This window comes from Myotis yumanensis, unplaced genomic scaffold (genome assembly GCF_028538775.1).
Source record: "Myotis yumanensis isolate MYYU_CA2020_CCGP unplaced genomic scaffold, mMyoYum1.0.hap1 SCAF_6, whole genome shotgun sequence".
In the NCBI taxonomy this organism is placed as follows: domain Eukaryota; kingdom Metazoa; phylum Chordata; class Mammalia; order Chiroptera; family Vespertilionidae; genus Myotis; species Myotis yumanensis.
The window spans coordinates 95,987,521-95,999,709 of NW_027223757.1; the positions used below are offsets into that span (position 1 = coordinate 95,987,521).

The window sequence follows — 12,189 nt, forward strand, 5'->3', positions numbered from 1 at the left end:
TTGCAAATATCATCTCCTGTCTGTTTGGCTGCCTATTTGTTTTGTTGTCTGTTTCTTTTGCTGTGCAGAAGCTCTTCAGTTTGATATAGTCCCATTCATTTATTTTTGCCTTTTACCCCCCTTGCCTTTAGGGTTAAGTCCATAAAATGTTCTCTACCACCCACGTCTATAAGTTTGGTACCTATATTTTTTTTATGTGACTAGTAGTTTCTGGTCTTATGTCTAAGTCTTTGATCCATTTTGAATTAATTTTTGTACATGGGGACAAACTGAAATCCAGTTTCATTCATTTGCATGTGGCTTTCCAGTTTTCCCAGCACCATTTATTGAAGATACTATCTTTACTCCAATGTGCATTTCGGGCTCCTTTGTCGAAAATTATCTGTCCATATATGTGTGGTTTTATAGCTGGGCTCTCTATTCTGTTCCATTGATCTGTGTATCTGTTTCCCTGCCAATACTATTGATTATCGTAACTCTGTGGTATACTTTGAAGTCAGGCAGCATGATACCTCCAGCCTTGTCCTTTTTTTTTAACCAGGTTAAGACCTAGATTTTTTTTTCAGTTTTTTTCAAGAAAAACAATTTTATATATAATAATGCTACATGCAATAAACCTTAATATTTCAAGAAAATGATTTTAAATATGATAATGTTACATGCAATAAACACCAATTATTCAAGAAAAATGATCTCTTTTTTTGAGCACAAATGTTTTAATTCTCTAAAATGAAAAATTTTAAAAAGAGTTATCTATAGTTCAAAGCTCATTTCTATGAGGTGTCACATCCATCACCCTTTTATGAGACATAAAATTAAGAAAGAATACCTCCAGAAGCTATCTAAACATTTCAGCTAATGGTTAAGATAAAGGTAAGGGTGTTTTCACACAGAAATCCAAAGAGGACAATGAGAATGAAACAAGTTCCACGTGGTCATTCAAATCTTGGTAAAGGAACTAGAGTGGAAGCCCAAGCTGGTGAGCAAGTGGGAGAAGGAAAGAAAACATGGTTTAAACAGATCACATGAGGAAACCCAGTACAAATGCTGGCTTTGGCATTATCTAGGTAACCCCTATTTTTTGTCACAGGTGACTCTATTAAGTCCTATTGTTGCAAAATCAGTCCAAATCCTATCAAGTTAAAAAGAAGTCCCTCAATGACTTGTTGGGTGTAGGTGGTAACCCATGTCCTCCCACACCAAGAGACATCAGTTCTGGCAAGAAGTTCCAACGTGCCTTTATGGTGCTGTTGATAGGATGCCTTAGGCCAGGCACGTCCAACTGGTGTTCTGCTGGCTGAGATACAAGGTGGGAGGAGAGTAGGCCTTATTACTCAATCAACTTCTTGGCCTTGAAGAAGCGGCGAAGGTAGAAGACCTGCCAAGTGGCTAGTCCAATGAGACAGAACATTGAAAAGATGCTGAAGTATAGGACCCGAGTGTTTGTTGATTCATTGGTATCACGCATCTCCTCCTCTCGCTTCTTCATGTAGGCAAAAGCATTAACGATAGATTCTGACAGGTCTTCTAGGCGTCGTACCTCTACCTCTAAAGGTTTGAGCTTCTCAACTTTTGCAATCTTTTCATAATTTTTCGCCTCCACTCCATGCTTCATGTCTAGGATCACGAGTTGGTCAGGTAACCACCCTGTTCCTTTGTTCTCAAAACACACTTCGAACATGTCATAATCTTCAGTGGTAAAGGCAAATCTCCCCTTGGTTGCATCCTCCTTGGAGTACAGAATATGGCCAGCAGAATCTGTGATCTTGAGGTGGGTGCGCAGGCCGCCAGCGCCCCCAGACTGGTCGGTGATCTCATAGGCGCCCGTCACCAGCAGGTCCTTGTGGATCTCCTCGCGGAGGCACTTGGAAGGAGATGGCGAGAACCAAACTGGGGCCAAGCAGGAGAGGTAAAAGCAGCAATGCTAACTGGCAAGGGCCACACTGGACTTGTAGGCCAGACAAACGAGACATGGTGCCCGAGACTGTTAACACCCGGGTCTCGGCCAGCGGAACCGGAGGGCCCACGTGACTCACCTCTGGCCTACCGGAGGCGCAGGCGCCATTTTGGAGATTATGTTGAGTTCAGTGACTGTTCAGTCAGCCATAACAAGTAAGGGCAGACCCAGAAGTAATTCTCGAGGAAAAATGATCTTACATATAATAATATTACATGCAATAAACATTAATATTTCAAGAATAAAAGGATTTTAAGTATAAAAATATTACCAAAACTGTACTAACATAGTATGGTATCACAAAAGTTGTAGGAAATATTAAAAATATGCAAATAACAGGATTACCTCTATTCTAGTATATTTTTTCCTCTGGCTCTATTTTTGTTCATCAGTTTATGTTGTTCATTATATTCCACAAATGAATGAGATCATATGATATTTATCTTTCTCTGACTGGCTTTTTCACTTAGCATGATGCTCTCCAAGTCCATCCATACTGTTGCAAATGGTAAGAGTTCCTTCTTTTTTACTGCAGCGTAATATTCCATTGTGTACATGTACCACTGTTTTCTAATCCACTCATCTCCTGATGAGCACTTAGGCTGTTTCCAAGTCATAGCTATTGTAAATTGTGCTGCTATGAACATAGGGATGCGTATATCCTTTCTGATTGGTGTTTCTGATTTCTTGGGATATATTCCTAGAAGTGGGATTATTGGGTCAAATGGGAGTTCCATTTTTAATTTTTTGAGGAAACTCCATACTTTTGTGAATGATCCATGTGCACTTGAGAAGAATGTGTATTCTGCTGGATTGGGGTGAAATGTTCTATAAATGTCTATTAAATCTATCTGATCCAGTGTGTTCTTTAGAGTCTCTTTTTCCTTGTTAAGTTTTTGTCTAGAACAGCGGTTCTCAATCTGTGGATCGCGACCCCTTTGGGGGTCGAATGACCCTTTCACAGGGGTCGCCTAAGACCATCAGAAAACACATATATAATTACATATTGTTTTTGTGATTAATCACTATGCTTTAATTATGTTTAATTTGTAACAATGAAATTGGGGGTCACCACAACATGAGGAACTGTATTAAAGGGTTGCGGCATTAGGAAGGTTAGAACCACTGGTCTAGAACTGTCCAGGGAAGTCAGAGGGGTTAAAGCCTCCTCCTATGACTGTATTGTTGTCAATTTCTCCACTAAAGTCCTCTAGAAGTTTGTGGGGTTTTTTAATATATGTAGGTGCACCTATATTGGATGCATAAATGTTTACCAAGTTATATCCTCTTATTGGATTGATCCCTTTAGTATTATGTAGTGACCTTTGTTGTCTCTTGTGATGGCCTCCATTTTTTTCTTTCTTTATTGATTAAGGTATTACATATGTGTCCTTATACCCTCATTGCCCCCCTCAACCCACTCCCTTTCATGCCCTCACCCTCCTGGTGTCTGTGACCATTGGTTATGCTTATATGCATGCATACAAGTCCTTTGATTGATAAAGTCTATTTTGTCAGATATGAGTATTGCTACTCCAGCTTTTTTTTTTCTTTTCCATTTGCATGGAAAAATTTTTTCCAGCCCTGCCGTGACCTGCACAGCACGGTTCAGGATCTGAAGGAGGGGCCAACACACAAATGAAAATTCTAGACAAAAATATGAATTATTAAGGGGTGGGGGCCAGGTGGAGCTTCTTTCTTGAAGAGACACTAAAGAGTCCTGGCATATTCTGCTTTTATTCAGTTTTAGATACACATCTTGCCCTCAGTAAAGCACGGCAAACAGGTAGCAGACAGAGAGTCTCAAAGTTCAGTAAAGATTAGTAAGGTCCAGTAAACATTTACTTGGAAGCTATCAGGTCAGGAAATTGCTTTGAGTCACCGCTATCTCCACATGAACAATTGGTGCTTAGTGTAAGCCCTGCTAACGCTCAAGGTCATTGGCCTCCCGCGTTCCTTGGTGCACACTCATGACAGTGTTGGCATGTGGTGGCTTCCCACACATCCCTTCACTCTCATCCTGTGTGTGTCTTTTGTTTTGAGGTGGGTTCCTTGTAGACAGTATATAGTTGGGTCATGTTTTTGTATCCATTCAGCTACCCTAGACCTTTTGATTGGAGCATTTAATCCATTGACATTTAGGGTTATTATTGAGAGGTACTTATTTATTGCCATTTTAATTCTGTATGGCTAGGTTTCTCTCTCTGTTTCTTCTTCTCAGCAATTCTTACAGCAGTCCCTTTAGGATTTCTTGTAATGCTGGCTTGGTGGTGGCGAACTCCTTTAGCCTTTTTTTTGTCTGGGAAGCTCTTTATTTGACCATCTATTTTGAATGATAGCCGTGCTGGATATACTAATCTTGGTTTCAAATCATTGCTTTCCATTACTTTGTGTACTTCATGTCATTCACTTCTGGCCTGTAGAGTTTCTGATGAGAAATCAGGTGTCAGCCTTATGGGAGCTCCTTTGTAGGTAACAGTTTTCTTTTCTCTTGCTGCCTTTAAGATTCTCTCTTTGTCTTTACTTTTTGGAATTTTAATTATGATGTATCTGGGTGTGGGTCTGTTTGGATTTTTCTTGTTTGGGGTTCTCTGTGCCTCCTGAACTTATGTGACTTTTCCCTTTACCAGGTTAGGGAAGTTTTCTACCATTATTTCTTCAAACACCTTCTCTATTCCTTTCCCCCTTTCTGACTCTTCTGGCACACCTACTATTCTAATATTGTTACATTTCACATTGTCCCACAGGTCCCTTAAGCTGTCTTCCTGTTTTTTAATTGTTTTTTTTTTCTTTTTGGTTCTCTAATTGCGTGATATTTTCAACTCTGTCTTCTAACTCACTGATTTGATCCTCAGCTTCCCCTAATCTGCTGTGTATTCCTTCCAATGTGTTCTTCATTTGTTATGTCATTCTTTATTTCAGACTTTTCTTTTTTCATAGTTACTGTGTCTTGTTTCATACTGAACTCTGTTTCAGATAAGTTTCTTATCTCTGCTTCATTTATCTCTTCTGAAGGATTCTCTAATTCTTTTATTTGGGGGTTGTTTCTTTGTTTCCTCATTTGGTTGTCTGTTTGGGTTTGTGACTATGTATTAGGTAGATCCTCTATACTCTCAATCTCTAGTGCAGGACAGTGTTAAAGGCTGTTTCTGACTAATTGGATCAGACAAAGACTCAAAGCCTCCAGAGACCACCTCTGTCTACCAACTAATAGGACTTGAATTGCCCCCAGGCAATCATCCTCAGGTGTGGCAAGAGTTTTTTCAACAGGGTACAGCAATTGCTTCTGCCTGGAGGCTAATTGTTACTTTTAATCTTTTAAGTGGCTTCAGGGCAAGGTGTTTTCCAATAGGGGTGTCAACTGTCTTCCCCCGAGGCAAGGTAGATGTCTATGTGGGATAGATGTCCTTTGCTGTGTGAGGAAATGACTCAGCCCAGGAAACTTGGGGTGTCTGCCTTCTGAGCTCTATCCCCCCAGTCCCCAGTCCTGGGTTCTGCTCTCACAACTCCAGTCCACTTCAGCTTTCCTCTGTCAGTGCACAAGGTGGGTGGCTCCACAGGGAATTTTTGTGGTTGGCCCTTCAAGTGGGTGCCCGAACTTTCAGCTGCCACTCCCTGGCAGACAGCACCCCACAGCTTTTCACAGCTAGATATTATGTGGGTACCCTCCTCAGATTTGGTGCTCTCTGTTGGGAAGCCCAGCTTCGAGATTAGATCCCAGAGTTCTCAGTGGCACCACCTAACCCCCACCACCTCAGCTGAGATATCTCTCCAGGACTTCAGTTGCTGTTTGTGGGTGCCTGGCAAGCCCTTTCGCACCTCAGCCCCTCCTACCAATCTCTATGCGTTCTTCATCTTCAGTCCTTGGGTATCATGTTCTCTCTCCATTGATTATTCAGGAAGCCTTTCCATATTTCAGTTGTAATTCTAGCTTGTTCCTGGGAGCATGTCCATGCAGGATCCTTCTATTTTGCCGCCATTTTTAATCTCCAGCCTTGTTCTTTTTTTTCAGGATTTCTTTGGCTATACTGGGTCTTCTGTGGTTCCCTATAAACCTGAATATTTCTTGTTCTATTTCTTTAAAAAATGACATTGGGATTTTGATGAGGATTGCATTAAATCTGTATATTGCTTTGGGTAAAATGGCCATTTTAACTATGTTGATTCTTCCAATCCAATGAACACAGGATATTTCAAACAGGTTTTCTATTCCTTGCTCAGCTTTCTCTCCTTCTGGCACCCTTATTATGTGGATGTTGTTGCGTCTGTGTTGTCGCAGAGCTCTCTTAGACTCTCCTCCTGCTTTTTTTTTTTTTCTAGTTGATGCTCTGCTTTGATGTTTTTTCTATCTTGTATTCTAACTGGCTGATTTGGTCCTCAGCTTCTTCTAGTCTACAGTGGAAACCTTCCATTGTGTTCTTTATTGCACCTATGTCATTCTTCATTTCCTCTGGTTCTTACACATGTTGGTGAATTTCTTTTTTTTTTTTTTTTTTTTTTTTTTTTTTTTTTTTTTTTTCGTGATAAAGGATTTTTATAAAGGAGTATTTCTTTTTTTTTTTTTTTTTTTTTTTTTTTTTTTTTTTTTTTTTTCGCTTAAAGTATTACAAAGGGTATTACATAAGTGTCCTTTCCCCCCCCCCCCCCCGCCCTTGACAAACCCCTACCTTCCCTTACCCCCCAGTGTCTTATGTCCATTAGTTATGCTTATATGCATGCATACAAGTCCTTCGGTTGATCTCTTACTCCCCTCCCTCCTGCCCCCCAACTCTCTCTGGCCTTCCCACTGCAGTTTGACAATCAGTTTGAGGCAGCTCTGCCTCTGTATCTATTATTGTTCAAAAGTTTGTAATGGTCTTTATTATCCATGAATGAGTGAGATCATGTGGTATTTTTCCTTCATTGACTGGCTTGTTTCACTTAGCATAATGCTCTCCAGTTCCATCCATGATGTTGCAAATGGTAGGAGTTCCTTCTTTTTAACAGCAGCATAGTATTCCATCGTGTAGATGTACCACAGTTTTCTAATCCATTCATCTACTGATGGGCACTTAGGCTGTTTCCAGATCTTAGCTATGGTGAATTGTGCTGCTATGAACATCTGGTTACATATATCCTTTCTGATAGGTGTTTCTGGTTTCTTGGGATATATTCCTAGTAGTGGGATCACAGGGTCAAATGGGAGTTCCATTTCCAATTTTTTGAGGAACCTCCATACTGCCTTCCATAGTGGCTGCACCAGTCTGCATTCCCACCAGCAGTGCACAAGTGTTCCTTTTTCTCCACATCCTCTCCAGCACTTGTCGTTTGTTGATTTGTTGATGATGGCCATTCTGACAGGTGTGAGATGGTACCTCATTGTTGTTTTGATTTGCATCTCTCGGATGATTAGTGACTTTGAGCATGTTTTCATATGCCTCTTGGCTTTCTGAATGTCCTCTTTTGAAAGGTGTCTATTTAGATCCTTTGCCCATTTTTTGATTGGATTGTTTATCTTCTTTTTGTTAAGTTGTATGAGTTCCCTATAAATTTTGGAGATTAAGCCCTTATCAGATATGACGTTGGCAAATATGTTTTCCCAAGAGGTGGGTTTTCTTGTTGTTTTGTTGATGGTTTCTTTTGCTGTGCAGAAGCTTTTTATTTTGATGTAGTCCCATTTGTTCAGTTTCTCTTTAGTTTCAACTGCCCTAGGAGCTGTATCAGTGAAGAAATTGTTTTGGCATAAGTCTGAGATTTTGTTGCCTTTGTATTCTTCTAGAATTTTTATGGTTTCCTGTCGTACATTTAAGTCCTTTATCCATTTTGAGTTTATTCTTGTGTATGGTGTAAGTTGGTGGTCTAGTTTCATTTTCTTGCATATATCTATCCAATTTTCCCAACACCATTTATTGAAGAGACTATCTTGGCTCCATTGTATGTTCATGCCTCCTTTGTCAAAAATTAATTGAGCATATTGGTTCGGGCTAATTTCTGGACTCTCTATTCTATTCCACTGGTCTATATGTCTGTTCTTGTGCCAGTACCAGGCAGTTTTGAGAACAGTGGCTTTGTAATACAGTTTGATATCTGGCATTGAGATCCCACCTACTTTGTTCTTTCTCAGGATCGCTGCAGCTATTCGGGGTCTTTTTTTATTCCAGATGAATTTTTGGAGAGTTCGTTCTAGATCTTTGAAGAAGGCCATTGGTATTTTAATGGGAAGTGCGTTGAATGTATAGATTGCTTTGGGTAGTATGGACATTTTAATGATGTTGATTCTACCAATCCAAGAACATGGTATGTTCTTCCATCTGTTTATGTCTTCCTCTATCTCTTTTTTCAACGTCCTGTAGTTTTCTGAGTAGAGGTCTTTAACCTCTTTAGTTAAGTTTATTCCTAGGTATCTTAATTTTTTTGGTGCGATGGTAAATGGGATTGTTTTTCTAATCTCTCTTTCTGAAAGTTCACTATTGGTGTATAGAAATGCCTCAGATTTCTTGGGGTTAATTTTGTATCCTGCTACATTGCCAAATTCATGTATTAAGTCTAGTAGCTTTTTGATGGAGTCTCTAGGGTTTTGTATGTATAATATCATGTCATCTGCAAATAAGGACAGTTTTACTTCCTCTTTTCCAATTTGGATGCCTTTTATTTCTTCTTCTTGCCTAATTGCAATGGCTAATACTTCCAGTACTATGTTGAACAGGAGTGGTGAGAGTGGGCATCCCTGTCTTGTTCCTGTTCTTAGGGGAAATGGTGTTAGTTTTTGTCCATTGAGTATGATGTTGGCTGTGGGCTTGTCATATATGGCTTTTATTATGTTGAGGTATGATCCTTCTATTCCCACCTTTCTGAGAGTTTTTATCAAAAATGGGTGTTGGATTTTGTCGAATGCTTTTTCTGCATCAATTGATATGACCATGTGGTTTTTTTCTTTCAATTTGTTTATGTGATGTATCACATTTATTGATTTACGGATGTTGTACCATCCTTGCATCTCTGGGATAAATCCTACTTGGTCATGGTGTATGATCCTTCTGATGTACTGCTGGATCCGATTTGCTAAGATTTTGTTGAGGATTTTGGCATCTATGTTCATGAGGGATATTGGCCTGTAATTCTCTTTCATTGTGATGTCTTTACCTGGTTTTGGTATTAGGGTGATGCTGGCTTCATAGAATGAGCTTGGAAGTGTTCCTTCCTCTTGAATTTTTTGTAGTAGTCTGAGGAGGGTAGGTTTTAGTTCTTCCTTGAATGTTTGGTAGAACTCCCCTGTGAAGCCGTCCGGCCCTGGGCTTTTGTTTGCTGGGAGCTTTCTGATGACTGCTTCAATTTCTTCCATAGTTATTGGCCTATTGAGGTTTTTAGATTCTTCCTGATTGAGTTTTGGAATGTTGTATTTTTCTAGGAATTTGTCCATTTCCTCCAGGTTGTCTAGTTTGTTGGAGTAGAGTTGCCCGTAGTATTGTTTAACAATCATTTGTATTTCTGTGGGGTCTGTTGTTATTTCGCCTCTATCATTTCTGATTTGGTTTATTTGGGACCTTTCTCTTTGCTTCTTGGTGAGCCTGGCGAGGGGTTTGTCAATCTTGTTTATCCTTTCAAAGAACCAGCTCTTGGTTTCATTGATTTTCTGTATTGTTTTTTTGGTCTCTATGTCATTGATTTCTGCTCTAATCTTTATTATCTCCTTCCTTCTGCTCACTCTGGGGTTTTCTTGTTGCTCTCTTTCTAATTCTTTGAGTTGTAGAGTTAGATGATTAACTACCATTTTTTCTTGTTTTTTGAGATAGGCCTGTAGAGCTATAAACTTCCCTCTCAGGACTGCTTTCATTGTGTCCCAGAGGTTTTGGATTGTTGTGTTTTCATTGTCATTAGTGTCCAGGATGTTTTTAATTTCTTCTTTGATGTCATCGGTAACCCAATCAATATTTAATAACATGCTATTCAGCTTCCACGTGTTTGAGTATTTTGGGTTGTTTTTATTGTAGTTTATTTCTAACATTATGCCATCGTGGTCTGAGAAGATGCTTTTTATGATCTCAATCTTCTTGAATTTGTGGAGACTTTGCTTGTGACCCAATATGTGGTCTATTTTTGAATATGTCCCATGAGCACCTGAGAGGAATGTATATTCCGCAGCTGTGGGGTGTAGAGTTCTGAAGATGTCAATTAAGTCCATCTGATCTAGTGAGTCATTTAGGATTGCTGTTTCTTTGCTGATTGTTTGTCTAGCGGATTTATCCAGTGATGTCAGTGGTGTATTAAAGTCCCCTACTATGATTGTGTTATTGTCGATATCTCCCCTGATATCTTCCAGAAGTTTTCTTATGTATGTGGGTGCTCCTGCATTGGGTGCATATATGTTTACCAGGGTTATATCTTCTTGTTGTATTGATCCCTTTAGTATTATGAAGTGGCCTTCCTTATCTCTGGTTATGGCCTTCACTTTGAGATGTATTTTGTCAGATATAAGTATTGCTACCCCAGCTTTCTTTTCCTTTCCATTTGCGTGAAAGATATTTTTCCATCCCTTCACTTTCAGTCTGTGTGAGTCCTTTCCAATGAGGTGGGTCTCTTGTAGACAGCAGATGTATGGGTCATGTTTTTTTATCCATTCAGCCACTCGATGTCTTTTATTTGGAGCATTTAGTCCATTTACATTTAAAGTTATTATTGAAAGGTACTTGTTTGTAGCCATTTCTTTTTTTGTGTGTGTGTGTGGCTGATTTCTTTCTGAGCTTGATATTTCTTCTTTTACACCAGTCCCTTTAGCATTTCTTGCATGGCTGGCTTGGTGGTGATAAACTCCCTTAGCCCTTTTTTGTCTGTGAAGCTTCTTATTTCCCCTTCAATTTTGAATGATAGCCTTGCTGGATAGAGTATTCTTGGATTCAGTCCTTTGCTTTGCATCACTTTGTAGATTTCCGTCCATTCTTTTCTGGCCTGATGTGTTTCTGTTGAGAAATCATTTGATAATCGAATGGGAGATCCCTTGTATGTTACTTTCCGCCTCTCTCTTGCAGCCTGTAAGATTCTCTCTTTATCCTGAACATTTGCCATGGTAATTATGATGTGTCTTGGTGTGGGTCTTTTCGGGTTCACCTTGTTTGGGACTCTCTGGGCTTGTGTGACTTTTTTCTTCCCCACCTCAGGGAAGTTTTCTGATATTATTTCTTCGAATAGGTTTTCTAATCCATGTTCATCTTTCTGTTGTTCTGGCACCCCTATTATTCGTATGTTGCTTCGTTTCATGTTGTCCCAAAGTTCCCTTAGGCTCTCCTCCTGTCTTTTAATTTTTTTCTCCATTTGCAGTACAGTTTGAGTGTGTTTTGCTTCCTTGTCTTCTAATTCACTGATTCGGTCCTCCGCTTCTCCCAGTCTACTGTTGATACTTTCAATGGTGTTTTTTATTGCAGCTATGTCGCTCTTCATTTCTTCTTGGGACTTACTTAAGTTGTTGATTTTTTCATCTGTTTCTTCTAGCTTCTTGCATACGTAGTTGAGTTTTTCATCTGTTTCTTCTTGCTTCTTGAACATCCGGTGCATGTACTCTAGGAACCTTATTCTGAATTCTTTTTCCGTCATGTTGCATATCTCTGTCTCACTTAGCTGCTTTTCTGGCGAGTCCTCCTTTTCTTTCCTTTGGGGGTTTCTTTGTCTACCCATGTTTGATCTCACTGACATTACTTGTTGTTGAATCGTTCAGTGGCTGGACCCTGGGTGGCAGTGGCTGCTCCCTGGGTGGCAGTGGCTCCTCGGTCTGTGGTTGCTCCTTGGGCGGTTGTGGTAGCAGCGGCTCCTCTGTTGATAGCAGAGCCTCTGATGGGTGCTGTTCACAGTTGTGGTGGCTCTTCTGGCTGGTGGAGGGTGGCTTCAGACTCAGCAACTGTTCCCCAGGCAGAGCGTGTGGTGATCAGGAGGCCGCTGTTGCTTGAATCTGTTGCGTTGATTTAGAGGCACAAAATACAACACAACAAGGCACAACGTACCGGGCACTGAACACTATTGTATTTACGATATTACTAACCCCAAATAAAGGTGGCCACCCGAGCTAAGAGAGTTGGGAGGTAAGGGGGAAAGAAGAGAAAAAGGTAGAAGAGAAAAAAGCAAGAAAGAAAAAAAGGAGTGCAAAAATGAGATTGGAAAAGGGAGGGGAAAACGAGGAGGAAAAAAAAAAAAAAAAAAAGAAGAGAGAAAAGAGAGTGAAGTGTAAAAGGGGGAGAGACTATTTATGTGAGGAGGAAACTCCT

At 40.0% G+C, this 12,189-nt stretch overlaps 1 pseudogene; it reads right to left on the minus strand.

Annotated features, from left to right (window-relative positions):
• Nucleotides 1–883: 883 nt before the first annotated feature.
• On the minus strand, nt 884–1,973 carry LOC139013287 (transmembrane emp24 domain-containing protein 10 pseudogene; annotated as a pseudogene).
• Between the last annotated feature and the right edge of the window lie 10,216 nt (nt 1,974–12,189).